Source organism: Panthera pardus, unplaced genomic scaffold, assembly GCF_024362965.1.
Source record: "Panthera pardus isolate Hobbes unplaced genomic scaffold, ASM2436296v1 HiC_scaffold_24, whole genome shotgun sequence".
NCBI lineage: Eukaryota > Metazoa > Chordata > Mammalia > Carnivora > Felidae > Panthera > Panthera pardus.
The window spans coordinates 65,666,198-65,693,595 of NW_026526810.1; the positions used below are offsets into that span (position 1 = coordinate 65,666,198).

Sequence of the window (27,398 nt, forward strand, 5' to 3'; positions counted from 1 at the left end):
AGTTTTTGTTGTGGCCCCAATCACAGTGTGAACAAATTCTGAAAAAATCATCTTTGGAAAGGGGACTCAACTTCATGTTCTCCTCAGTAAGTGCTGCTCTTGTAATTTTCTGATATTAAATCTCACAGAGTTCAAAGTTGTTTGGTGTCAGGCACGAAAAGTTTCTCAGGCTCTAAGACATGTAGGGAGCGTCTAGGTCCTGGGCCCTTCTGCTCTCACAGAGACTCAGTCCTTGGTCCTTCCACAGCTCAGCCAAGTGCCAATTCTTTCTTCTCTAGGGCTGGGAAAGTTGCTGTCAGTGTTTTGCTGCTTACCTATCAATTATCTTTTTCATTGTTTATATATTATCAAGAGTACAAAATTGTGAAACTTTGCCCAGAGTCTATCTTCAGGTCTCCCCCCAGGCTTGTCCCCAGTGGACTTTATTTGAACACACTGCTAAACCCAGTGTGATTTCTGGCTCCAACCTAAGTGGTTTTGGAAGTAACCACAGCCTACCTATGACCCTCTCCTTCCACTTGTTCATAAAAGACCCACTTTTTCCCATTTGGCCTCTGCTAAGATTCCTGGCTCTGATGCCCCATGCCTTCTCATTTCCCTTGTTCCAGGGATGGGTGGGAGATAACTTTGTAAAGACCTATTTAAATGCCAGAGGCAACAAAGATGGTATGTCAGCCAAGAGCAACATCTTGTGTCAAGCCTTCTCCCTGTGTGCCATTTTCCAAATCCTTTCCTTCATGTAGGAAAAGGAGGCACTCCTTTTGAGTTCTAGCACAGCAAAGAGTTCACTATGAGGCCAGAGATAGGAGTTTCCTTCAGAATATTTTTCACAGGCTAACAATAAAATGGAAGTTTGCAGGTGGTTCAGAAATGCATTCTTGGGCCACAGCTCCATGTACAGAAAGTCTTACAGACAGGAGACGGTCAAAGCTAGAGGCATCTTAATTACACCACATTTTGTAGAGGATCAGGGAGAAGGAGGCAAAGACAAGCAAGGGAAAACAAAAACTATTGTTAAGTGGGAAGATTTTTATCTGGGAAAAAGATTAACAAGAGGAAACATCCCGAAAAACTTGGGCCAGACATTCAGAGTTTTTGTTATAGAGGCAATCACTGTGGGGATTCAGGAAACAGGCTTATCTTTGGAAAGGGCACAAGACTTTCTGTGATTGCAAGTAAGTGTCCCTGGCTATCTCTAATTTTGATCTGCATGGCTTCTTCCCTTAATGATTTTTCAATGTTCCCAGGAATGCTTTGCCCCCAAACAAAGGTCTGTTAAGAGCTGAGAAGCTAGTTCTGAGCAGGAAGTTAAACAGGTTACAATGGCAGGATTCAAAAGCCCAGCAGACAATCATGGGCATATAGCGCAGCCCAGCCTCAGTGCCTCCGGCTTGCTCTGACCACACATCCTGGCCCAGTTCCCTCCTCTGATCCCAGGAGACCAAAACCTTAGGAAAGAAAAGTGGAGACTCCTTGGCCTGAGGCACATAGGAAGGCTTGTGTGAGATCCAAGAGCCATTTAAAATATTTAATGTTGTTATTAATTTTAAATTTGTCTAAGAAATACATGAAGATGTCTCATGGTAAAAACAATTCAAATTACAGATAAACCCAATATTCACCTTGACCCATTTCCTTCAGTATCAGTTTGCTGCCCAGAAACAACCACTGGGACTAGTGTGGTACGTCGTGATGAGTTTCTGTTTGGAGTCTGTTGACGCGAAATTTCCTTCAAGGAGGGAGGCTAGAGACACAAAGAACTCGGGCTGCAGTTTGCAGATTTCAATTAGATAAGGCACAGTTTCTTGAATGCAAAAGCTGTTGGCAAAGGAGAACCACCTTCCCAGGAGCTCTTAAAGACTGGATAGGTCTTTGGTCAGAGAACACCTTGGCAGAAGATGGGAGGATGAACTGGATGGCCTCTGAAAGCCAGCCATGTCTCTAGGACTCCAAGGGATGGTCCACCCCATGGCCAGCCTCTGTCACAGCTCTTCTGCCTGTCTTCTGGTTACTGTGACAGTCTGAGCTTCTGTCAGCACTGCTCCTTGTGCTGTGAGTGGTTTCATTTTCTCAGCATCTGCAGGGATTTTGCAAAGAAAGGAAACTCTGGGTAGACTCTAGGGTTGGGAGTTACCAACTCACATTCGGGAAAAGCGCCAAGCTCATGGTCACACCAAGTAAGTTCTTCTTTCTGGCTAATTATTCTTCCCAAGAAGCCTGTCTTCCATCACGCAGAAGCTGTCAAAACACAGGTGGTGTTTTTTTTGCTTGGTTTGTGTTGGTGGTTCGTGATACCAGCTGGAAAACAAGGTTATTAATGCGTATATTCCCTACAGCATTGTGCTTTAGCTTTTACTATCCGTGGAGTCTCTCCCTGAGAAAATATGTGAACCTCCATGAGAAGGAAGGTCCACAGAAAGTAGGGAGAAAAAAGGCAGGAATTGGATGAAAATAGACAAAAGGCCTGCAGGAATAACAAACAAGACGGGATCCCAGGAGACTAGCAGTAGCCACTTTGAGTGAATTTCCCAAGAGGTGCTCCCACCAAGGCCCATTCTTTCAAGGAAGATTATGGCAAATACAATCGGGCTGGGAAGTTGCGAGTTATTAGTATTCATCCCACGTTCTAACCTAATTACAAGAAGATTGTTTTGGCCATGGGCAGTCATTTTAGATTTTGTTTTCCTGCTTGCCTCCTCCACCTCCACCTGTCTTCCTAGAGGCCCCAGTCAAGGTTATTGCAATAGCACTGAACACTGTGTAACACCAACGCGGGCAAATTAACCTTTGGGGACGGGACCACGCTCACTGTGAAGCCAAGTAAGTTGTATTCTTCTTTGGCTGGGCCTTAAGGGGCAATCAATCAAATCATTAGTTTGAAAAATACTTTAATCCTGTGCATCTGCTTGGGCTCTTTATTAATGTTCTTTCCCCAGGCCAAAGAGAGTTGGTTTCCTTCTCTGCTTTAAAATGAGATGCGCGCGCACACACACACACACACATATGCACACACAATCTGTTATTACAGCTCATAGTGAGGGGTTCTCAGGAGCATATACAACATTTTCAAAGAAATAGAGATATAAACAACCACTGAGCCAATGAGAATGTCAGGAAGGACTCCCAGAGGGACCCAATGCCATACCACCCCTAACTAGGCTTCCCTATGTGCTCCCTGGCCCTCCAGGGATGGTCTAGGGCAGGAAATTCCTCAGTGCCTCTCTGTTATCAATTCTGAAATTTAGCAATGTTTGCTGTCAGAAAGTATTTTTTTGACCACCCCACCCACCACCACACCACCTGCCACTGCAGTTTAAATCTCTAAAAAGAACCATTAGAACTTTGGGCATCTCATCTGGGAACAAAATTTCTGTTGTAGAAAGTGAGACTCAGCGCTGAGTCTACTTCTGCAGCATCCCTGAGATGCCATTGTTCCCTTGGGACATTTTAAACACAAGTGTTTATGGATTAGGTGACATAGAATGAACTTTAGAGATAGAAAAACCTAAATTCAAGTCCTGGCTCCAAGACTTTGCTCAGCTGTGTGACCTTGGGCAAACTACCTAACTTCTCTGAGCCTCAATTTCCCCATCCATAAAATAAGGATAAAAACAAATACCCACTCTGTTGAGTTACTGTAAGGATCAGATAAAATGACACAGCTAAAGTATTTAGCATAGTGCCCAAAACATAAAAGGAGCTCATTAAACCCTAGCTATTAATAATAATGATAAACATCATCCCCAACACACAGTGGAACTTTTGTTTTGCCCCTCGGGCTCTTCTGTCAAGACTCTGTCATGCATCAGGAGAAGAGCCGGCATTGGTGGGGGGAGGGTGGATAATGTCAGCCTGCTCTATGAAATTCTTCACCTGGGATTTGAAAGTATCTAAGCGGAAATAGAAAGAATCCTTGCTCATTTAAATACAAAATCATCCAAGTGTCAGAGGCAGGGGAGAGGTATCTGCAGAGAGCTGCGTGGTTGGAGCTCCTGAGGCCACTCAGAGGGATGCACTCACAGTAGCTGAAACCTTACACAGCCTCCCACCACGCTGACCCCAGTGTGACTACCTCCAGAATGCCCCAAGACACAGGCTTCCCCTATGGAGGGACAGGGACAGAGAGAGGCTGGAAGCTTCACAGAAAAGAGCAACTTGTCCCCCAAATTGTCTTTCTGCTCCTCTGGGTGGTGAAGCTCATGGTGAAATATGGCGCCTGAAAATAGCCCCTGAATGAAACTCTCAGACCCAGAGATTGAGGATCAGTAAAGTCTCTGTAGAGGCAAACAGGGGCAGTGCCTATGGAAGAAAAGAGGTTAAAGGGCAAGTGGAATTGCCTCCCATATGTCAGTCTGGGAACGGAGGCTCTGGACAAGAGCTGGAGGGGCTGTGTTCTCCAGCCCCATCAGGACGCAGCCCATAGGACGCAGCTAAGACTGCAAGAAGAAGGGAGCGAGCTTAGTGGTAAAACCTTCCTAATAGGTTTTTGAACAGTGAAAATGAGCTGTCAGGAGTAGTTGCCAGAGCACTTTCTCTAGAGAGTTTCTGAAAGGAGACAGACACCCTCCTATCAGGGGTGATTGAAGCACAACTCTGCCTTGAGGCAGGAGGAGAAATGAGAGAACCTCTTTAAGCCTCTTCCAGACCCTGGAGTCTCTCTCTGTGAAAAAAAAACTCTGGCTCATTAACGCAGAGCTGCACCCTTCAGGACGCCAGGGTTGTTGGGTTAGGTTTTGTCCCAAACCCCCTTTGTTCCCGGGACTGGACAGGACAAACAGGTTGGCTTTTTCATCCTAAAGCTAGAAACACAGGTTCTGGGTCCTGGGTCGCTTGGGCTGTTGAGATGAAGTCAGGGGAGCTCTAGGGGGTTTTTGCAGAGCCCAGAGGCACTGTGGGAATAACTATGGCCAGGGTTTGATCTTCGGTCAGGGAACCACTTTGTCTGTGCTGCCCTGTAAGTACCACTAGATGGGAGGGAGATGAGATGGAATGAGCCCGAGCGTCTCGAGGCCTGGGTCCATCTTGACCTCAGGTGCAGGGATGGAGAGGGAGGTAGAAAGGGATAATGAGGGGTAGGGATCGCTTATTCAGGGAGGAAAATCATAGGTGTGTGTGAATGACACCCAAGCAAGTGCACTGGAGGTTTCCCTCCTCAGGAGGGCTCGGTGTGGGGGAACGCTGAGTTGGCAGGTTTTTGATGCTGAGCTAATCACTGTGTACAAGGACAAGGCTTCTTTATCTTTGGGAAGGGGACAAGGCTGCTTGTCAAGCCAAGTAAGTGGCATGTAATTTGAATTGTGCACTGAATACTATTATCTCCAAAGGGAAGACCTGATCTCTTTTCTATGGGGGGCCTCCTTGAGTCAGAAGAATATTAAAGGGGTTGAGCAGACCAAGGGTCAGTCATCTTCCTCAGCCTCTCATCCTTGAAGGAGATCTGGGAGGGGTAGAGGGGAAGAAACCCAGCAGGACCCCACCAGGAATCCAGGCCTGGGGTCTGCCTGCTCTCTCAAACTTCCAATAAGCAACCTCATCTGACGGCAAATCTTCCTCAAAGATTTCAGTAGAGTTATCCCTATTTTGTAAACTTACAAACCGAGGCTAGTAGACGCCAGTGACGGATATAGTTCCAAGAGGCTCCAAGCTCAGACATCCTACAACTGCTTTTCTAGGAGACTCATGAATTCAAATCACCAGATAATTTAAAGGTGAGAGTAGCAGTGGTGATCAGTTGTCACCTGCACTCCAGTGGTACCGAGGACTGGGGTCACTAAAGAGTCTAGAGCGAGGGCCGAGGCTTTGTTAACCCCAGAGGCGCCGCTCTCTGGCCCTGCTGCCTGGGAAGTACAGCTCTTGGCACACATCATCCTTGGCGTCTTGAAAGAAGAGAAATTAGAAGAGAAGGGAGGGAAAAGCTTATATCTCATATCATGCAGTTACCTCATTTTGTAGCAAGATTGTTTCCCCATGAGCAGTTTGTCTTCATTTACCAGCTGTCTTCTCAGGGGAAGCCATTTTGTAGAAGTGTTTGTCACCAGTGTGACAACTGATGGCTGGTGGAAATTGAATTTTGGAGCAGGGACCCAGGTTGTGGTCACTGCGGGTACGCCTGATTCCCCAGAGTCTCACCTGCCCTTAATTTTTTAACCCCTGTGTGCTAAGTATTTCTAGCTGAGACCACAAGAAACATATTTGAAAGGAAGCCATTTCCCTGAGCAGCAATACCCAGAGCCATTAAGCAAACACGAGAAATCCGTTTGGAGAGAAACATTTTCGGATAAATAGGAATTCTCATTATTCTCTATCAGTCTCCTGTGTAAGTACTTTATTCCCCTTATAAGAAAAAAAGTTACAATAAGTATAGCCACAATTCATGCTATGGTGTGAGAAGAGATCTGCTGTGAGTTTGGAGGGAGAGGATTAGAAATGTGTTCAGGAAGATTGGATGTGTTTTTGACAGGATATGTAACACAGTGTGAATTATAACCAGGGAGGAAAGCTTATCTTCGGACAAGGCACTGAGTTATCTGTGAAGCCCAGTAAGTATAAAAGTGTACCCCTGGATTAAGGAATGTCTGTGGATTAGGAGCTGATTTAGCCCCAATTATACACTATACGAAGAATGTTTAGAAAGGGTGAATGAGCATCAAATAGAAGGAGGACAAAAGTACCCCTGGCTAGGACCTGATGTCTTGGTGTGAAATGGGCATGTAGGGGAGCCCTGGGTATTTCTCCCAGAATATATGTGGTGAGAGTAAAGGGGTGTGACTGATTCTTGGGGTACTGGCTAGGCCCTATAGCCCTGGATTTGTACAGTCATCAGTGACAAGATTTCTAATTCTTTAACAAGCCTCTAAGGCACCATTCTTTTCAGCTAAGTAAGATTATGTCCATTTATGGAAGGAAACTTGCAAGTAATTATCATTGACCAAAATAACTGTGACTAGCCTCTCCCAGAGTCTGAAAATCACCTTTTTTTTTAATGTTTATTTATTTATTTTGAGAAAGCGAGAGCAAGAACAAGGCAGGGGCAGAGAGAGAGAGAGGAAGAGAGAGAACCCCAAGCAGGCTCCATGCTGTCAGTGCAGAAACCGACTCAGGGTTCCGCAAACCGTGAGATCATGACCTGAGCTGAAATCAAGAGTCAGAAGCTTAACTGACTGAGCCACCCAGGCGCCCCTGAAAATCACTTAAAAAAAAAGTTTACTCATAAGTACAAGGGGATGCTTCTTGTTTTTGAAACTTTAGGCCAAAAATTTGTATGACATAGCCTCATGGAGCAGAAAGAACCCTTAAAATCAACCCTTTTGATTGTCTCCATTTATGATGGAACTAAGGCCTGGGGAAGACACTGATCATGATCTCATAGCTTCATTTACCAGCTAATTTACCAGGTAATTTATGATGGTCTTACAGCTTATCTGTGCCTGAGCTGGAACTAAAACTTAAATCTCCAGTTTTCTGAGCTTGTCTCAACCATTAATTTACCTGGCCTGATGTTTGAGGAGTCCACAGGACTCATCTGACAAATATTTTTGTTCATCTACTCTCTGCCAGGCTTGATGCTCAGACCAGGGACCCATTAGGGAACAAACTCAATGTGATATTGCCCTCAGGGAAGTTACCTTCTAGAGGTGGATCTCATTTGTTCCCTCGAATGTGACAATCTGTATTCTGATCCCTCCTGGGCACGACCCTTTCGTGCCATCCTCACTACTTTAGAAAATATTAAAATTTATTTTTGTCCCATTTTTGAAGACTTTTGGCAGCTAGATCAATATAGGTCCCACTTTAGCCAGGAGAAAAGAAATGATCCAAAAGTAAAGTGGAAAACTAGAAATTTCCCCTGATAATTTAATCATTGTAAAATTATTTTAGCAATATCAAACTAGCAGCCAAACTAACCAGATAATTGCAGCTCTGTACCTCATTTAGATCCTGTAGGCTGAGTCTAAGGAGGACGCAAGGATTTGAGCAGTTCCTTAGTTGCACAACCCAGTGATGCCCAGAGTGGAGGAGAAATTGTCTCTGTCCTGGGCTTTGTGAGTCTTCTTAGATGAAAAGATGTGAACCCTGGTTTAACATCTGAAATCAGAGAGCACTCACTCTACATATATGTTGAAAGCTTATGTTTGACACTTAGAACTCTGTAGTAGAGAGTGGAAAGCAAAGATTCCCTAAAAGAAAGGGAGATTATAAAGACGGGTTTATTTATGATTTGTAGACAGACAATAGTCTGGCAATGATGTGAGGCCTAGCCCATAAAGTAATTGCCAACTCTTTGCACTGCCAGCCTAGCCTTTTGATCTGGTTTTTGTTGTTGGGCATATCACAGTGTTTCTTCAGGTTCAGGCTGGCAACTGACCTTTGGATCTGGGACCCAGTTGACTGTTGTACCTGGTAGGCCTCCACAATCAAATTCTATTTGCACTGATCTATTAATCTATTAATGTCTACTGTACATACATGTAAGTTAATGGGCCTGGGGTTGAGGCTGGTGGAGAGACACCAACAGCACATGCCCAAAAGGGTAATGTAAGAAGAGAAGTATTTATCAAAGACCAAAGAGAAAGAGAAGGCTTTTTGCTAAGTTTGGAAGGGGAGTTGATGAAAAATGAGTGGAGAAGAAGCTATCCTAACCTAGAAGAATGCTGAATAATAGGAACAGATTCCATAAAGGGAGTCTCTGTGTCTCATAACATTTCCATTTGAGCCAGACCGAATGCTACACGATGGTTTTACCAGGAACTAACTATCTTAAACCAAGTCTAGTTAGCCAGCCATATTTCTAGCCTATTCTAGCTTATTTCTACTGCTAAACACAAACGTGCCTATTTAAGATATTTAAATGAAGCTCTCTTTCTATAGCTCTCTGGTGCCCTTCCAGCAAAGCGTTCCCGTAACACACTGCTTATCATTTCTACAAGTGAGAACAAGTAAACCCCTTGTCCTCCAAAACTGCCTAAGTATTATAATTACTTGGCTTAGACTGAAGTCACCTCTATTTTATTTCTCATAACTGTGTTCATTTGTTGAGATTTGTTTAAATCCAAACTGTGTGGGCGTCTAACTGTTGGTACTGAGCTTCCCTTTCTGTTCTTATTGTCAGCAAAATATTTTGCTCATAAATAATGTTTCATCTAGACTTGCAAATGACAGCCAGCACTGAGGCCTCTTTTCTTCTTCTTTGCTAAAGAGAACATGCAGGCAGAAAGCATACACACACACACACACACACACACACACAAAAGCCAAAATGTACGGTTTCATTGTGGGGGCTGGAAGGAGAGTGTCGATGTGGATGCTAAAGTACATTTGGTTATGTAATGTAGGTACTCTGACAGATAGGACACAGGGATCTTGGTGGATGATACATACAGACTACAGCAAACCAGCTGGTGTGGTTTAAGATATCATTAAAAGTAGCCCAGCTCAAGTTGTCAAGCACACAGATCCAGGTACAGACCCAGGGAGAGAAGCTTCCAGATAGCCCTGGAACTAAAAGCAGAGAGTAAGGATTTTTCTCACAGTCCAGTCCACCTGAGGAGAATTTTCACTTATAATTAGGAAAAGAAAAAGGTAAAAAGCATTTACTGGCAGTGTCCTTGTTGCAAATATTGTGTGTATGGAGCACAGAAGACATAAGAATGAACCCAAGCAGAAAACTAAAGAAAAGAAATCGATAAAACCACTGGAGAAAATCAGTTGCCCTTATCTTGCCTGTCTCTGATAATGAATGTGTCTTCTGGGCTCATTCCTCACTTTGGTTCTTGAATTTTCTAGGAAAATAGCAAGAAGCTGGTGGGGTTGAGTGAGGCTTGACCTACCTTGGTTGGTCTCCTCTGTTTAACCACCTCCCTTTTAGGAAGTCCCAGACTTTTTGTAATGATAGTAAACGCGGTGTACAACTCTAACATATTTTACTTTGGATCTGGAACCAAGCTCAGCATAAAGCCAAGTAAGTTATAATTGTCTATAAGTGAAAGTCACCAACATATTATCCTAAATTCCTCTTACCAGTTTGTATTTGTTTTGAGTTCTTTTATTTTGTGTTTTGGGTTCGCCCCCCCATAACAATTTATCATTCCTTGTTCTTATGTCTCTTAAACAGATATAAAACGTAGTAAGCAAGTCCTATGATTCAGTAAACATTCTGAAACTGCCGACCCTACTCTTGGGATGGCATCCTATATATGAAAAATTCCCAAAGTTTAACTGCTGGCAATTTTTTACTAGTTGACAAAGGAGCCTTAGGATATAATTTAAAGTACCTATGAACGTTCCAGGTTTTAGAGAGAAGATGTGACAAAGTAAAATTATATGCATCTTCTAAGATGAAAAGAATTAATCTTGATCTTCCTAATGAACTCTTACTGAATGCTTGCTGTGTGCTGTACAAAGTACTGTATTAAGTGTGTCTCCTACTTGAACTCATATTGCCTTCTGAACAATCCCCCAGGATGGATATTAGCATCCCCCGCTTTCTTCACAAATGAGGAAACTCTGTGAAAGTAAAAGCCAAAGCAAGAGGTTAGAATAGTTACCAAGGGCTTCTTGCACAGGGGCGTAAAGCTAGGCCCAGAGGCAGCCTGCCTGCCGCAGCCCACAGTCTTGATGAGGTTAGTGTAGGTAGACCTAGCACTGTGGCACTAGTGGCTACAACTACGTTTTTGGAGCAGGAACCACAGTAACTGTAAGAGCAAGTAAGTAAGAAGGAAAGGGTCAGAATCATTTTTAAATAAAATGGTGGCTACGGTTATGGGCAGTTTCACCTGGGAAACTCAATGGTCAGTAGCTATGTTCCCAAAAAGCTTTCCCAGTTTGCATTAGGATCCTAAGATTTCTACTTCACTCGTCTCCCTCACCTCCTCTTCGACCCCAGAAATGTGTCTCCCCATCAGGTACACCTTCACCATGATAAATTTGTTGAGGGCAAGGGCTTCATGGTCAGCTAAAAATCAAGCTAACTATCTGAAATGGTCTCAGGTCCCTGAAGAAAGAGTGAGAGAGGATGTCACTGTACTCTATTAAGATGAGATATAACTCTTTTCAAATATTTGAAGAACTGCCATGTAGATGAGGAAGGGGTTAGTACAGAAGGCAAAAACAAAACCGGTGGTTGCAAGATGTATCTCAGCCTCTGGTGGAATCTTTTTGAACTAGGAGAACTGCCCTGCCGTGGAAAGGCTGCTTGGGAAGTGCAGAGCTCTTCTTCCTTGGAGATCCTCACTCTGGGTCCTTAAGGCTAGTAAGCACTGGATGTTAGAGAAGGGATGTCTATACCATTTTAGCTATGGGCTGAATCACCTCTGTGCTCCCTTTCAACTCGTAAGTGCTAACATCCCAGGATTCAAGCCTAGAGGATGAAAAGGTGAGAGCCCAGGCCTGTTCCCTCTATTTTTATTATTTTGATAGCTGAAGAAATCGGTCACCAAATTATTCATGAGCTAAAGGCTATTTGGGATTTTTTAAGCCTAGAAGATGGTGGGGCATGATTTCCCAGTGCAGTAAATGGGAAAATAAAAGGGGGTATCCGGAAGGGAAAAAGAAAGAGGAGAAAAGAGAAATGCCTGGCAGGAGGACCAGAGGTTGAATGAGGGAAATGAGGTGATTTTGCAGAGAGCAGATCTAGTCTATCAAAGTTTTCACGAGTTCAGCTTTGGAAAGGGATCCAAACATAATGTCAATCCAAGTAAGTGAGCAGTCTTTTATACTGGGAAATAGGGCCAGGGAAGCAAAGTTCCTTCCAATTTCAACCCTCTCAAAAGGACGTGTAATTGCTTTCTGACAGGAGGGGCCTCTGCAGGTGGGAAGGCTATTGTTACCATAGACGGTTTGTCCCCTGAGAGAGCCTCTGAGGACTGACTGTCCAGCTAAGACTGCTGGCTGCACAAGAAAAACACTTAAAGCCATTTAAAGAGGATGGAGGTGGATTTTCAACCCTATCCCCAGGGCAGGAGAGACAGTGGTTGGGGAACATCAGCACCAGGTTCATGTAAAGGGGGCCAGCACTGTGTCGATAGAGGCTCAACCTTAGGGAAGCTGTACTTTGGAAAAGGAACTCAGCTAACTGTACGGTCTGGTGAGTGGGTTGTTTTTGACTCTAGGGAAACATCACTATGAAGAAACTGAAAGGGAAATGAATGAATTCCCTTAAACTAAGGGAACATGTGTACTGCCCCTCCTGGAGGACCCTTCTTGCTAGGTAGACTGGGATGGGAAGGCAAAAGGAAGGTCAAGATGACTTAGGGTCCCTTTTAGGAACTTGAGAATCTAAAAGGAGACTGTGTTCATCCCCACCAAAGGCAAAAGAGAAGGGCAATCCCACTAGAGTGTGTGAGGCTTCTTGCAACATACACTCTGGTCTTACACCCAATGCTTGGGGAAAGATTTGGCCCTCAGCCCAGAATGGGCATGCCAAGTTGGAGGATAGATTTACAAGGTTTATTTTTGTTGAGTCCTGTAGTTCTTGGTCATCTCGCTGTTAGAAGCGCCATCAACTGTTATACTCCTTTCTTATCAAGAATGACTTCTCCATTGTATTCTGTAAACTTTCCCCAAGAAGGCTCCTTACCCCCTTCCTTAATACTAGCCTCACCAGTGGAGGCTCTAGAATAGCTATAGGATGTCTGGGTTTGAAACTTAGACCAAGGAAAGTAAAGCTGATCCATAGTGCAGAGCAACTCAGAGAGCCTAGGTGGACCCACTAATGTATCCTTCCTCCCTTTGGCATCTTCCTTCAGCACTAAATTGAGTATAGAGACCCTAATATTGCATGCCTGTGCGTGACTGTGTTTATCAGCATTTCCACCCTGGAAGCATGAACGGCCTGGAAGGTTTCCAGGGCTTAGGGGGCTTCCTGTTCTCAGGTTTCTCTGTGGGTTAAAAATGGTCAAACAGACCCCTGAATGAAGCTATGGTTGAGAGCTATTAACTTCACTCATAGATCTAGGTCCAAGCAGCCAAAGCAGAGAAATAAGTAAACATATAATTGGGTTAGACCCAAATATGTGCCCACTTCCAGGCATTCCAGCTCTATAATGTAGATACAGCAATAGCAAACAGGATTATCCTAAATACCACATCCCCTCCACTTTGTCAAGGCTGTAGGAAATGTCCTTGGTCCAGTATCTACAGAGTCCCTTGGTCCCTTTGGGTTTTGATGGCCTCAAATCACCATGTGACCAACACTGCAGGAAACAAGCTAATTTTTAGAGGAGAAACTAGGGTGTTAGTCAAACCAAGTGACTACTGGCACTTGAGCCACAATTCTGTTTCTAGCAGTGAAGCCAGAACCCAGCCATTAATGTGGTATGTCAGCCCAAAGTAATCTGTCCCAAATTTGCCTTAAAAATGTTTAATCTTGGGGCGCCTGGGTGGCGCAGTCGGTTAAGCGTCCGACTTCAGCCAGGTCACGATCTCGCGGCCCGTGAGTTCGAGCCCCGCGTCAGGCTCTGGGCTGAAGGCTCGGAGCCTGGAGCCTGTTTCCGATTCTGTGTCTCCCTCTCTCTCTGCCCCTCCCCCGTTCACGCTCTGTCTCTCTCTGTCCCAAAAATAAATTAAAAAAAAAAAGTTGAAAAAATAAAAAATAAAAAATAAAAAATAAAAATGTTTAATCTTGCTCTTATGCACAAACACATATGTATATACAAATTCATTATGGATAAAAGATATTGCTACCTTGATATTTTGTCTATTTTCTTAAGAGAAGGAAAACGATTAAGGTATATTTTTCTTATTTCTTCACATCTTTTATCTGATTGTCTCAAGAAGCAGAGGACGGTGGAAAGGTGTGCTTCTCTTTATTCAGAGTGGTTAAGTGATTTGAACATGGACACAATAGCAGGGCAAGGACTCACGTTTTCTAAGGCTCAATATATTGCTGTCTGTACAGGCTACAACCTCAATAACTAGCATTCTGATTTATCTCCCCTGGCCCTCATTTTTCCCAATTAGTGCAACTGAAATATTGGTAACTCTTATCTCCCAGCTCACAGAAAGCATATGAGCATTAAAAAAACATTGCTCTGAAAAAGAGTTGAGCTGGAGGTTTGCTTGGGGTTTTTGCAGGAGAGGAGGGGTGATGGGGGAGAAGTATTGTTTTTGTTGCTGATGATATTGTCTTTTTCAATGCGGAAGAGAATAAGAAAGGGAGGAATATTTGAAAGGCAAGGTGATGTGATCAACACATGAATGTGTACAAAATAAATCATTAAGACATTCAACTAGGAGCCAAAAGATAATGTGGACCCAGCTCAACCACTCACCAACTCTGTGCCATGGGAACACCATTCAAGTTCTCTAAGCCTCAGTTCATCTGTCACAGGGAGATAATGATTCCAGCTCTGCCTCGCTCAAAGGATTTTGTGAGATTCAAATTAGATAGTATATGTGTGAAATCTCTTTGAAAAGTGTGGGCTCGGGGCGCCTGGGTGGCACAGTCGGTTAAGCGTCCAACTTCAGCCAGGTCACGATCTCGCGGTCTGTGAGTTCGAGCCCCGCGTCAGGCTCTAGGCTGATGGCTCGGAGCCTGGAGCCTGTTTCTGATTCTGTGTCTCCCTCTCTCTGCCCCTCCCCCGTTCATGCTCTGTCTCTCTCTGTCCCAAAAATAAATAAAAAACGTTAAAAAAAAAAATATGTTTTAGAAAAGTGTGGGCAGTCAGATGACTCGTAATTTTTAAAAAGTCAGATTTTATGAAAAACTCTATTGGAGGGTAACCCTGAGGTTTAACAAAGTTCAGCTATGGCAGAGAAAGGGTTAAACTGTGATATTGGATGAACCCTTCCCATTATGAGAAAATAGAACATGGTAATTATTGAGCAGGATTGTCCCCTGGAGATTATCAAAAACCTGAGATCACTGAAGAGACAAATGTGTGAGTTGGGGAGCTTGTAGTAAATGGTTTCAGAGGTTTCCTAACATCCCAAAGAGTATATGCGTTTAAGACCTTTCTTGAGTTTTACCTAAATATAGGCTTAGTGTTGAGTTGGGTTTCAACCAAGTGAGAGAACCTGGGAAGATTCCCACACTTAAAAGTGAAGCACCCTTTGGTTTTTGTGAGGACATAGATCACTGTGGTATTTCAAATACCCAGAAGCTGGTGTTCGGGAAGGGGACCGTGGTAAAGGTGGATCTTAGTAAGTATCACCACATGTATTCACACATGTAACAAGCTTTTTTGGAAGTCTCAGTGGACTTCCAGGTATCTTCAGTTTATGCGGATTTATTGGGGAGTAGAGCATTCTCTGTGCCTGCCCCATCCTAACTGTAAGATTTCATTCTGCTAGGTAATAGTTTGCATTCTTTGCCAACTTAATAGGAAAGCAGAATGGAGAGACTGCCTCTCTCTCTCTCTCTCTCTCTCTCTGTCTCTTTAATTTTTTTTATGTTTATTGATTTTTGAGGTGGAGGGGAGAGAGGGAGACACAGAATTTGAAGCAGGCTCCAGGCTCTGAGCTCTCAGCATAGAGCCCAATGCAGGGCTTAAACCCACAAACTGTGAGATCATGACCTGAGCCAAAGTTGGACACTTAATCGACTGAACCACCCAGGCACCCCATCTCTCTCTCTCTCTCTCTCTCTCTCTCTCTCTGTCTCTCTCTCTCTCTCTCTCTCTCTCTTTAATTGAAATGAAGGAAACCTCTTCATGTTAGTAGCCGGTTCATCAGAAAAACCTATTCTGAAATACCAACACCTTCTCTTGTGGCTGGTGTCTTCTCACGACCTTGATGCCCTCAATGGCCAGTACCAGCTTCCAACTACCCAAGTAACATCCCAAAATCACTTTGGAAAAACCCCTGTCTCACTTTAACTTTTCTAACCAGGAATTTACATGGTAGAACTAGACCTAGTACTTCAGCAGAGAGAAGGCATGATCTAAGCCTCCATCTCCATGGTTGATGCTATGTGATTTGGATCCAGGCTTTGATCTCTCAAGCCCTCAATTTGCTTATCTGTAAATGGAGGTGATGATTAATTCCTCCATGCCTGGATCTCACATCCTCAGAGAGACTTTTCCTGCCCAGTCAATCCAACAAGCCATCAAACCCAGCTGCTGCCTGGTTGTTTTCTATCCCATTGCCCAGCCTGATTTTATTCATGCATTTCCATCACTTGACATTATATTATCTGTGTATTTTTATGTGTGTCACTCCCTAGACTGACAACCTACAGGTGGTAGATGGGAATGGTGTCAAAGAGGCCATCCACTATATCACTTATGCCTAGTTCAGTGCCTTACACACAGAGGTGTTCAGTGACTAGTTATCGAGTGAGTGTAGGACCTATCCTCCTCCTTACAAAGTAACAGAGCTTTATTATTGCATACCCAAACACTAAAGCCCACTGAGTTCCTTGCAGAGGGTAAGGACAGAATACGAGATTTCCACTGTTTATAGTGATAAACAAGGTAGAGTGAATGGGTACTCGAGGTATTTGTAGGGCCTCATTTCACTGTGCCTACCAGGGGGCAAGTACGTTGACTTTTGGGAAGGGAACCATGCTATCAGTGAGCTCCAGTAAGTATCTGGTTATTACTGATTATAAACTTGTGCTTATCGTGTAGTCTTCTATTGCACAGGGGACTAAATGTCTCCTTATTCTTTAACTCAATGAGTATTGGGGTTTAGTGATGAAAGCCATTAAAACAAAATAAAAAAAAGGGATGCTGTCCCCACCCCTAATACTCCAACGATATCCCACATTCCACTCCATGCTCATAAAACTTTTAGATACATTAAAAAGATAAAAGAAAGATTACCTACAGGGATAGAGCCAATTTGCTAACCACTGGTAAAATGAGATTGTGAGCAGGTGTTGGTTCTGAAGTAAAAATGGGGATCAGAGCTGATAAATATGGCTGTTAAAAAACAGATTACTTGGTGAAAAATTGCAAATCATTTTGAAGGAAATGAGTGTCAGCACTGTCTAGAGAATATCACTTGAACTCTTCTCAGACTTTCCCCTACATCACTACTATTGTGTCCTGAAAAAAGGCTTTCACAGACTTAATTCCATAGTCTTTATTCCAGTGATTTAAAAAAAGGGGGGGGGGGGGTGCGGAATCCCAGACAGAGCTCTCATGAGGAGGGGAGAGGCATGTTAACCACATTAATCTATTATCAAGGTAGCTCATGTATTGTCAGGCAGCACGGTGCAGCGGTTTATAACACATTCATCTTTGGCAGTGGGACACGATTATTAGTAAAACCCAGTAAGTAGACAATATGTCACTAAGGTAGGAGACTTAATGTGGCTACTGAGGCCCATTGAACTTACTGCAGTATTTGTAGGGCCCAAGTGTCAAGAAATTAATGGTTTATGCAGACTTAAGTGCATCCTGATGTAGCAAGAAATGTTAAAATAATGGCATAGAGGATACAAAGATCTAGCTGTGGAGAAAAATAGGCATGGAGATGAACCAAAAATAACATACTGAAACAGCCCCGCCAAGGAGTTGATTCAAAGAAAAAGGCAGAAACTTTGGCTGAGCCAGTTCTTCTAACCTTGGCTTGATTAGTGCATCTGGGCCACAGTTTCTTCGTCAGTACAATGAAAATATTTAACATCAGCTCATAAGTAATTTTAAAACCAAAATAAGATAATGTATTTTAAAGTATTCTATAAATTATTAAATGCTATACACATGTAAATTAACATCTGTTTTCAGAACAAAAAGAAAATGCTAGGTCAGCTAGTATAATTCTTTCAAGGAATTACATATGTAGGATATATATATATATAGGTTCTTAGTACACTAGCCATTTTCATGTGGATCTATAGCCATAGTCATTAGATCCTTCTTCTGAGGTACAGTGACATGTATGTTACCCAAATGTAAATGGCAGGAGAAAGGAAGCCATTTTTGTAAAGGCCTGAATTACAGTGACTACTGGGGGTAACCAAAAGATTACCTTTGGAACTGGAACAAAGCTCCAAGTCACCCCAGGTAAGTCTAAATTCCCAAGCATTTCTTCTTCCTTGTCATCTCCTCTCCAATTATAACATTTGGAGTACATGATAGGATATAATAGGCCTTTCTGACTATTTTCAGAATATTTAAATAAAGAGGTGGGAGAAGGATAGCCTCAGCTGTCCTTTAACATTCTAATAGTATTCTTCTGTCCAAGTCGTGCTCTTTCTTAATAGAAGAGAAAGGCAAGATATTACTCGTGAGGCCCATGGAAAATAGTAGATATGCAACAGATAAGAACTAAAGAGAAGACAAGTGGTGTTTTTTACCAGACCTGAAGCAGACAGGGTCCTTTAATCAGAAGGACACCTGGCTTTGTGGGCAGAACAGGACTTGAGTAAGTAACAAGGCTGCACTGAGTCTGCAAAAAAAAAGTTGACTAGGGGAATGGGAAGCTGTCACTCATAATGATCTAGATGCCACTCCATAAAGTTTCAGATTGATTGAAGTTAAAATTAGGAGAGACACTATGGCAGGAATCTAAAAATTGATAACTGTAATGGAAACAATAAAAGGACTAGATTTATCTGTTGGATAAATAGAGTTGAAAATCATGAGTTTGATGGTGATAAACCAGAGATGTGGGTATATAGAGACTTCATTTTAAGTGTTGCACAATAAATGCCCAAATTTGTGTCAAATGGCCTGTGTGTTGTGTAGAATACAAAAAGAAAGCAAAGATGGAACCCCCGTTATAGATGAAAGGGTTCTACCTCTTGGTTGGGGGTATGAGAAGAGTGTAGACTTGTGGGTGTTTTTAGCTGACTAAGAAACAACTGTGGGAAGGGCCTAGGTTATACATGGGTCTTTGGGAGTGGGACTCGACTGCTGGTCAGGCCTGGTGAGTAGAATATCAGATGAATAATGGAAAGATAGAGGACAAAATGTCTTCATGTCTCAAGAAATGATTGTGTAATGGAGGATGAGCTGGAGTTTTAGGGGATCACTGTTAACTAGAGCTCTGACATCTGGCTCTAGCAGGAGAATTAACCCCAAGTAGCCATAATCTTCCTCTAAAAGGGACAAGGAGCAAGATTCTTCTCTTGAAGCTCCTCTACGATTTACCTGTCCTATGCCAAAATGTCTTGTGCGCCCAAGCCATTTGTCTTTCATAGTGGTAATGGTTCTACCTGCTCAGCCTCAGATCACCTGGTCTTTATTTGTAAAATAAGAATAATAATATCTAGGCAGTTGTGGCCTGAATGAGATAATGTACTATATGGTTATTAACCTGCTTGGCATGTAATAGGTTCTCCATAAATGGTTTTCTTTTGCCTTCCCTAAGTAGATTAGAGGTTGCAAACCCCAACACTGGAAGGCCATTTTTGTGTGGGTGTTTGCTATGGTGTGAATGTCAGGATACAACAAACTCATCTTTGGTAAAGGGACCATGCTTCTAGTCTCTCCAGGTAAATGTTGACCCCACCCTGCCCTTATTTTCTCTGTGTCTACCTTAAGGCTTCTACGTGTACTTACGTGTGTTTTACCCTTATGGATGCATCTTCCTTGTTTTATCAGGCAACCTATGAATTTAAGATTGAGCCTTTATGGGGAACATTTAAAAATGAAAATAGGCAATGGAAGAGTTGGAAATAACAGTAGAACCAATTCACTGGGTCAGAATGGTGCAGAGATTAACACTCTAGACAATTAGGACAAACCGGGTATCTTTGGAAATAGGCTGGCTTCCTGTTTGAAGCCTGGCTGTACTTTCTCCCCAGGCATCCCTCCCATTCCTCTTACCCTCCATATCCCAAATTTAGCTATGGGATCTTGGATAATCTGTGACACATACAGCTATGGAAACCTTTCATTACTGAGAAGATCTTCCCATTAAAACTGAAAGATCCTTGAAAGCAGAGACTCTTGTTATATCCCATGAAGCATCTAATATGGTCCTTTTACAATGTAAGTGCTTCATAAGTGCTTGTTTAATGGAAATCAAGCACCTAAAGAAATCAAGTTTCCAGGCCAAGGGGAAGAAGAGATAAAGTAAATGACAACATCCAGAATGTGGTGAAGAGGGGAAGACTCTAGATTAGAAATCAAACAGATCCATGTTTGGTCTGTACTACCAACTAGCAGTGGAACTTTGGACAGCACTCTGGCTCTGGGCCTCAGTTTTCTCTTCTGTAAATGGGGAAGCAGATCTGCATGGCCTCTCTGCCCACCCTAGCACCGGGAGCTATGAATTTATTCCATGGCAGGGGGGATGCTTTTTTCTCCTACAAATAAGTCAAGTAGCTATCTGAAATCTTGAGTGTTTTCTAACTCATTAGGGTAAATCAGGAAAAGAGGTGAAGTGACAGAATTTATTGTGAGGCATCAGACACTGTGGGACTCACTGGGAGGAACAACAAACTCACCTTTGGGACAGGCACATGGCTGAAGGTGGAGCTGAGTAAGTAGTAACTACAAATGTATTCTGGTGTCAGTGAACAGGTGAAAAGGAGATGTCATTTGCATCATTTGTATCTTATTTATAATTAACTATAATCTAGTACTGATGTATTAAGAACTGTGGCACCCAGACAAATTAGTGAAAGTATTCAAAGACTATACAAGCATATTTTCTCTGGGATAGGATTTAGTGAACCATTAAGACTTTTCCCAAGATATGACGCTGGCAGAAGTTCTGTCTAATATCAGAGTTTTTAGCACTGCAAGTGAGCTAAATGGAGCCCGATCGAGAGGAAAAGCTAGAAAAGCAGAAAATTGCATGGCCATGATCTAATGGATGCTTTCTACTTCCAATGCCATTGATTCAGAGATGAACTGGGGGAAGGATGTTCAAGGTCATTTTATCCATGCCCCAAATAAGCTATACCAAATTCACTCCAGAGATTGTGTCCCTTTACACTAAACATTGTTCAAGAAGAGTCAGTGAAGTGCAGAGAAATGAGCCCAGGGCTTCTGGTTTCAGTCTAGCATTCTCAACTTGGCCCCAGCTGGTGGTGTAACATTGAAAAAGTCATTGCCCCTCTGTGTGCCTTAGACTCCTCCTGTGTGAGATGAGTGGGGGAAAAACACTCAAAATCTGTGGTTCTGGGACCTCACTCATATACCACTCTAGAGTTTATATGACTCAAGGGCACAGACTTATGGCTATTTCATAAAGTCTACAACCCCGAGAAAATAATATTGTTAATCAATAATGTAACTTATCATAGAAACTAACTCCCTTATCATAGAAACTTGTGCCTATGATGTGTGGATGCGATGTTAGGTACATAATACATGGTATTGTTTATCCTCAAACAACTCTAGGGGGCAGGAGGCAGTATCCCTATTTTACAGAAGAGGAAACTGAGGCTCAAAGAAGTAATTGCCTGAGATCCCAGTGTTAGTGAGTAGAAAAGTCTAGATTCAAACCAAGGTCTGCCTGATCTCAAAGCCTTGCTCTTTCTACTACATTCTGTCACAGACCCTGTGCCAGGGCTTACTTAGAAATGAGAGACAATGCCAATCACCGTGAGTAAGGAAAAACATGGAATTTATCTTTTTATTCTTAAATATTGCCATGACTTAGAGATGGAGATTTGGGAGATCTTGACCTGAATTCCCCAAGAGTCCAAAGGATCCTCGTCCCCTTTTCATGAAAAGACAAAAAGTACCAGGGATACTGGGGGCATTTACCCCATGGACACAGAGGAGCTGCCAGTAACCACTATCCTGATGCTCCCTTTCCCTGGCTGTATCTTATATTTTCCCCAGGTAGACCAGTCACCAGTGTAACTGATCGGCAAGTGCCCAACACAAGTGTGAGTTATAGAAAATGTAACAGTAAGGGCACTTTGGACATCGCTGAATCACAGAACATCAGCTCTGAATGGGAGCTTAGACATCATCTAATTCTGTCCTCTTTACTTTTACAACAAGGACATTAAGCGCCAGGGAGGTTGGTTGAATTGTCCAACCTCATAAAGTCAGTGAGAAGTAGGTCTGGGACTAAAGCCTGGGGATTCTGGTGCCTGATTTCACAGAATAGTGACTAGTGTTTGATGAACCTGGTAGGAAGTGTGAGATATGTTCAACACAGGAAAAAAACAAATGGGTTTTACTACAGGAGTATTAAAAAAGTGTTCCTTTTTATTAGCACCTTCCAGTAGGCACCCTGGGCCTGCTCCCCAGCTATGGTATAAAAATGGAAGGGGAAGGAAATGGCCCATTTTGTCACAGCACAAATCACTGTGGGAAATAATATAGGCTCCAAAGTTGTCTTTGGGCCAGGAACAAGACTATTTGTCAAAACAAGTAAGTTCTATGAAATGATCTGATTGGGATTACAGCTGAGGGACATACATTTTCATTGATTTATTTGAGGGGATGGGCATGGTTTTGTCTGCTACTTAAATAAGAAGATAGGTTGGCAATGATAGTGTCACATTATTATCCATGAGCATCATGAATTCAAGAAACACGTCCTGAACACCTAGCAAGTGTGGATGGATAAAACTACCCTAGGTTCTGGATAGAACTGAAATTCTGTAATTATACGAATGACCTTTTCAACCTGAATTTTCATAACATTTTTTTATATAATCTACTGTATATAAAGCGGGATCTCCTATTGGGTTCTTCCTTATTTCTTGTCATCTTCCAATGGTCTTAGGAAAATGAAGGGTAAATAGTAAAATTATATGCCTTCGCCCACTTCGGTACATGCACACAGATGCAGGAATATGCTTAGTAACTAACCTTTGTGTGACATAGGAATCCCAGGCTCGGGCTCAGTGACAGGGTGCCATTTTGTATAGAGTTATGTCAGAGTGTGAACACAGCCATTCAGAAACTCATATTTGGAACTGGCACCCAACTTCTGATCAGCCCAAGTAAGTCAGAACTCCTGAAATGTGTAAACCCATCTCCAAAACTGGGTTTACATTTTTATATGTAGCATTTAGCATGGTCTGTAATAGAACATCATTATGACTAGTACTACTGCTATTTTGTTATTATTGATCATAACAATGCTGCTAACTCAGAATATATATTTTCTACCATATTATTTTTTTTTTTTTACCTTTTAAAGAGAGTCAGTGTCAAGGTATCAGGAGGTAAATGTTTGAGTTTCCTTTGGAATCAAGTAACTTAGTTGTTCATTCAGATGCTCCCCTTCTCTGCTGAGGGTCAATATGAACCTCAAAATGTTTTGGATTTTATACTGCCTCCTTATTGTCTGTCTTAGAAAAGTTTCCTTGATTTTTCCCTGCCTAGGTACTTAGATTTTGCAACTTACATTTATCCAGAGTATACTTTGCTTTTAACCTCTCCCATAATTGGCCTCCTTGTCCCAATAATTATGCACAGCAAAAATCAGTTCAACTGTTTATGATCACTGGGTCTCATCAATAAGCTAGGGACCACAGCTGCTTTTAAAAAAAGAAAAAAAGAAAAAAAGAAGCATAAGATACGGCCCCTGCTCTCAAGAAGTTCCAGTCTTATCAGAGAAACAACACTTATATATTAAAAGTCTAACAATAATTTACATGTGAATGTGCCAAGATGGGTACTGTATGTGGTCATGCACAAGACCTGGGACCTGGCAGGGAGTCCTGTTGGCTGGAGACAGGACAGTGGTGACAAGGGTCAGTCCGCATTCCCAGGCAGAGACCAAGCATGATTCCACCTATGTGCTTCTGGAAAAGGACTTATGTCTGTTATCTGCTGAGATGTTTGACTTTCTTGAGGACAAAAAGCCCCCTGGGCAGAATCCTTGAGTGAGGTGAGGATAGAAACTGCAATGAGTCAGGCTGAGTCACCAGGACTCTTACTCAGCCCCAGAGAGGAAGAGGTGACTGAGTCATGCCAAGGCATGTTTTTAGCATGGGGCCCCAGCAGGGCATGCTGGAAATGCTCTCGCTCCTACTCTTTCTGGCAAAGTGAAAAATACATTTTTGCGTATGTTACCCAAGAAAATGGTACCTTCTTTTCAGGTGTGTCAGCTGAGGTAAGAAAATGCCTCCCCGGTGCCTTGTAATTTCCATCTTTAGAAATACTCACACCTACCCTGACCTAGATTGGAGGCAGGTTTTTCCGCAACCTTTTGTGAAGGCTCTGTTCCCCCCCCCCCCCCATCCCCAGAGGAAAAATAGCCAGAGGCTGTGTTTGTTGATAGCTATGATGAGGAATAGGGAGGCCAGTGGGAGGTGGCACAGCTAAACCCATTAGGGTGGTTGTAGCATGCATTACAGGGAAAACAGAAGGATCAGGCTTTCCAGGTCCCCAGCTTTTTTTTTTTTTTAATGTTTATTTTTGAGAGAGAGAGAGAGACAGAGACAGAGTATGAGTGGGGGAGGGGCAGAGAGAGAGAGGGAGACACAGAATCTGAAGCAGGCTCCAGGCTCTGAGCTGTCAGTGCAGAGCCCGACGTAGGGCTTGAACTCACAAAGCGTGAGATCATGACCTGAGCCAAAGTTGGACGTTCAACCGACTGAGCCACCCAGGTGTCCCTCTAGGTCCCCAGCTTTTAGAGCTCCAGTGAAGGGTGTGTGTCCTCCATGAGAGGGTGCACAAAACCAGGACCTTTTTGTAATGCTCTTACCCAGAGTGTGGCTATGGGAACAACAGACTCACTTTTGGGAAGGGGACCCAGGTGATGGTCACACCAGGTAAGTGAGCTGGGATCCTCCTGTACAAATGACCTCCCTCCCATCACCCCCAAACACTGTTCCAACCCCCAGTGCTGGACAACTTCTTCTGTCCATGGGGGTAGGGGACATGTCATTCATCGATGCCACACTTAAGGTTCTTAGACAGTGACTGTCCCAAACCTTTGCCTGTCCTTTGTTTCTTTTACCCTCCGCTTCTCTCAGCATCTCCACTGACCATGCTCCCATCCTCCGTGAAAATCTGCCCTGCTCTTCCCTGAGATTGGGTTTCAAATTGCACAAAGACCTACAGAGGTGAGAGCTGGAAGGGGCCTTGGGGACATCTTGTTCTTGTTGTAGGGGGAGCCAGAGGCCCAGGGTCCAAGCACCTGTCCAGGGCCATGCTGGGCAGGCAGTGAAAGGTAGGGACAAGGCCCCAGCCCCTCACTCAGCAAGCCCTGAGCTCAGCAAAGACACACAGCTCAAGCCTAGTGCAAGGTAAGCCCTCTGAGGACCAGCAGCATGCACTGGCCAGGAAACCAAGAGCTGAGTTCCCACCTCAGTTCAGGACCTCAGCTCAGGCCATAACTTCTGAGAGGTTAGCTTTCCCATCTCAGAAGAAGGGAGCATGGTCTCTGGTTCTCTCATCCTTCAGAGATTTTATGGAAATTCTTGTGACTTTTTTTCTCTGTGCTATGGTTCATAAAAGCCAGGCCCTGTCTGAATCAAGGTCATTAGGAATAAAGGAATAAGGGGGTGCCTGGCTGGCTCAGTCAGGAGAGCATGTGACTCTTGATCTCAGGGTCATGAGTTCAAGCCCCATATTGGGAGCTTAAAAAAAAAAGGAACCAAAGACCTTTGGATGCTTTGGCCTATTTCCAGGTGGTAAAGAGGGAAGGAGAAAAGTACCAATCACAGGAAGGGCCAAAATCTGCTTGGAGTCTGGCCTACAACCAGGGAAATGCAGGGACTAGACCCATGGGCCTCAATGCAGGAAGAAGCCGAGGAATGGGAAACCCTAAAGAGCTAAAGAAGGGGAAAGACAGAACAGAAGCCTTTCAGGAAAAGGAGATAGAACAGCTTCAGCACAATGTACTACCAAATGTGTCCTGGGCCCTCCAGCCTTGGAGACTTCCAGAAGCCCCTTGTATCTGACAGAAGAGCAGCAGGATCAGACCCTTAGTGTTGGCCAAGCAGGCAGGGTGGTGGTGCTGGTATTGGGGAGTCACTCCCCACTTCTCTGCTGCCAGGAACATGATATTCTCCTGGGTAAAGGAAGTGAGGCACTCTCCAGCCCCCACCAGTGGCTCCCATCATCACCCCTTGAGGCTAAGGCTCAGGAGATTTCTTGCAACTCTCAAAGGGTCCCCAGTGTTTTTTCCCTGGATTATTGCCCCAGCATCACTCGGGCCATCGGTAGGGGGAGGTCACATAAGACAGGATTTAGCAAAGGCTTTCCTCGCTGTGGGTATCAGGAAGCAACTACAGACCTATATTTGGAAGAGGGACCAGCCTTGTTGTTCATCCTTGTGAGTATTACAGAAATTACCATTTCAATAAGGCAGATTTTGTAGACAGCAATATATTATGGAAGGATATCATAATAATGAGAGTCCGTGATGTGGTCTGCTCCATCCTTTGTTGTCTGGGAGTAACTTAGGGTGTTGGGTCTAATGAAATGGTCAAGGGTCTGCTGAACAAGGGTATTTTACGGTGCTTTCAGAGGACAAATTCTCAAGTTTTGAGAAAAGATACTTCACTCTTGGTTCAGTTTCTGAAGCAGGACTTTCTTCATGGCAGCCAACAGGTCTACCCCCTCCCTCAACCCTGTGGCTGAGACTCTCTCTCATACCTCCCCGTGGATCCATGAAATACCTGTCCTATGTGAAAGTGTCCCAGCCAGAGTAAGGCACCCAAGGGTGCTGGAGGGAGGGGCATGTGAGGCAGGGATGGGTCTCCTCTAGTGGCGAGAAGCCTCATTTCTTTCCCTTAGTGTAAAGCCTTGCTGGGAATCATCACATTATTAGCTACTATTTACTGAATGCCTGACATGTACCAGTGATATTCTCTATCTTGCCATAAGTTCTCTTGCAAGGTTCACATCCATGCTAATGTCAGGTAGCTGGTATCATGCCCATTTTACAGATAAGGAAACAGAGGCTTCCCATAAGTAACGTGCCCACGATCACATAGCTAGGAATGACAGACTTAGAGTTTAACTCAAATATATTTGACTTCTATCTGACTATTGTTTTCTTGTTATCCCTGCTACCACATCTCTCCTGCACTCTGAGAAAGAAGACCCCAGATCTCAGAGTGGCTCAGAGGCCACTTATTTGGTCTTTGCTTCGCCCATCCTGAGCCCTCTTGCCATGGTGACCATGGCAGCCTTGGCAAGGACTTGGCATTTCTGGAGAAATCAGTAAAGTCATTGGATTGGGTTGGCAGGATGCAGGTAAGGCAGGCAGGGAAATAGAACCATGGGCATGAGGTGACATGAAAAGAGAAATCTATCATAAAACCATGGAACAGGCTATTTAAAAGCCCTGTTCCCAAGAGTGAACACTGTGAACGCATGAGGGGACCAGGCAGCCGCCCTGGGTGGCAGAGGGCAGGTATTTGTACTGAATCATATCAAGGTGCGGGGACAAGTGGCAGAGCGCTCAATTTTGGGAGTGGAACAAGACTCCAAGTGCATCCAAGTAAGTGCCTGACCTTAGATTCTAGTCAAAGACACAGAAAGTCCCTATTCTGCTTTCTTAGGTGATGAATCTGCACTTCCTGAGCCAATTTCTCATGTTTCTTCATGAGACTTGAATGTTTTGAAATTTTAATT

At 43.5% G+C, this 27,398-nt stretch overlaps 1 long non-coding RNA gene and 1 gene segment (V, D, J or C); one reads left to right on the forward strand and one right to left on the reverse strand.

The window, feature by feature from the left end:
- The window catches only part of LOC109255673 (T-cell receptor alpha chain constant-like), a 45,534-nt gene that overhangs the window by 3,472 nt on the left and 14,664 nt on the right, over positions 1 to 27,398 (forward strand).
- On the reverse strand, positions 1,515 to 6,995 carry LOC109255701 (uncharacterized). The gene is made up of 2 exons (XR_008417136.1): positions 5,941 to 6,995; positions 1,515 to 2,298 (listed from the first exon to the last, which is right to left on the reverse strand). It is a non-coding gene; the product is annotated as an uncharacterized LOC109255701 (long non-coding RNA).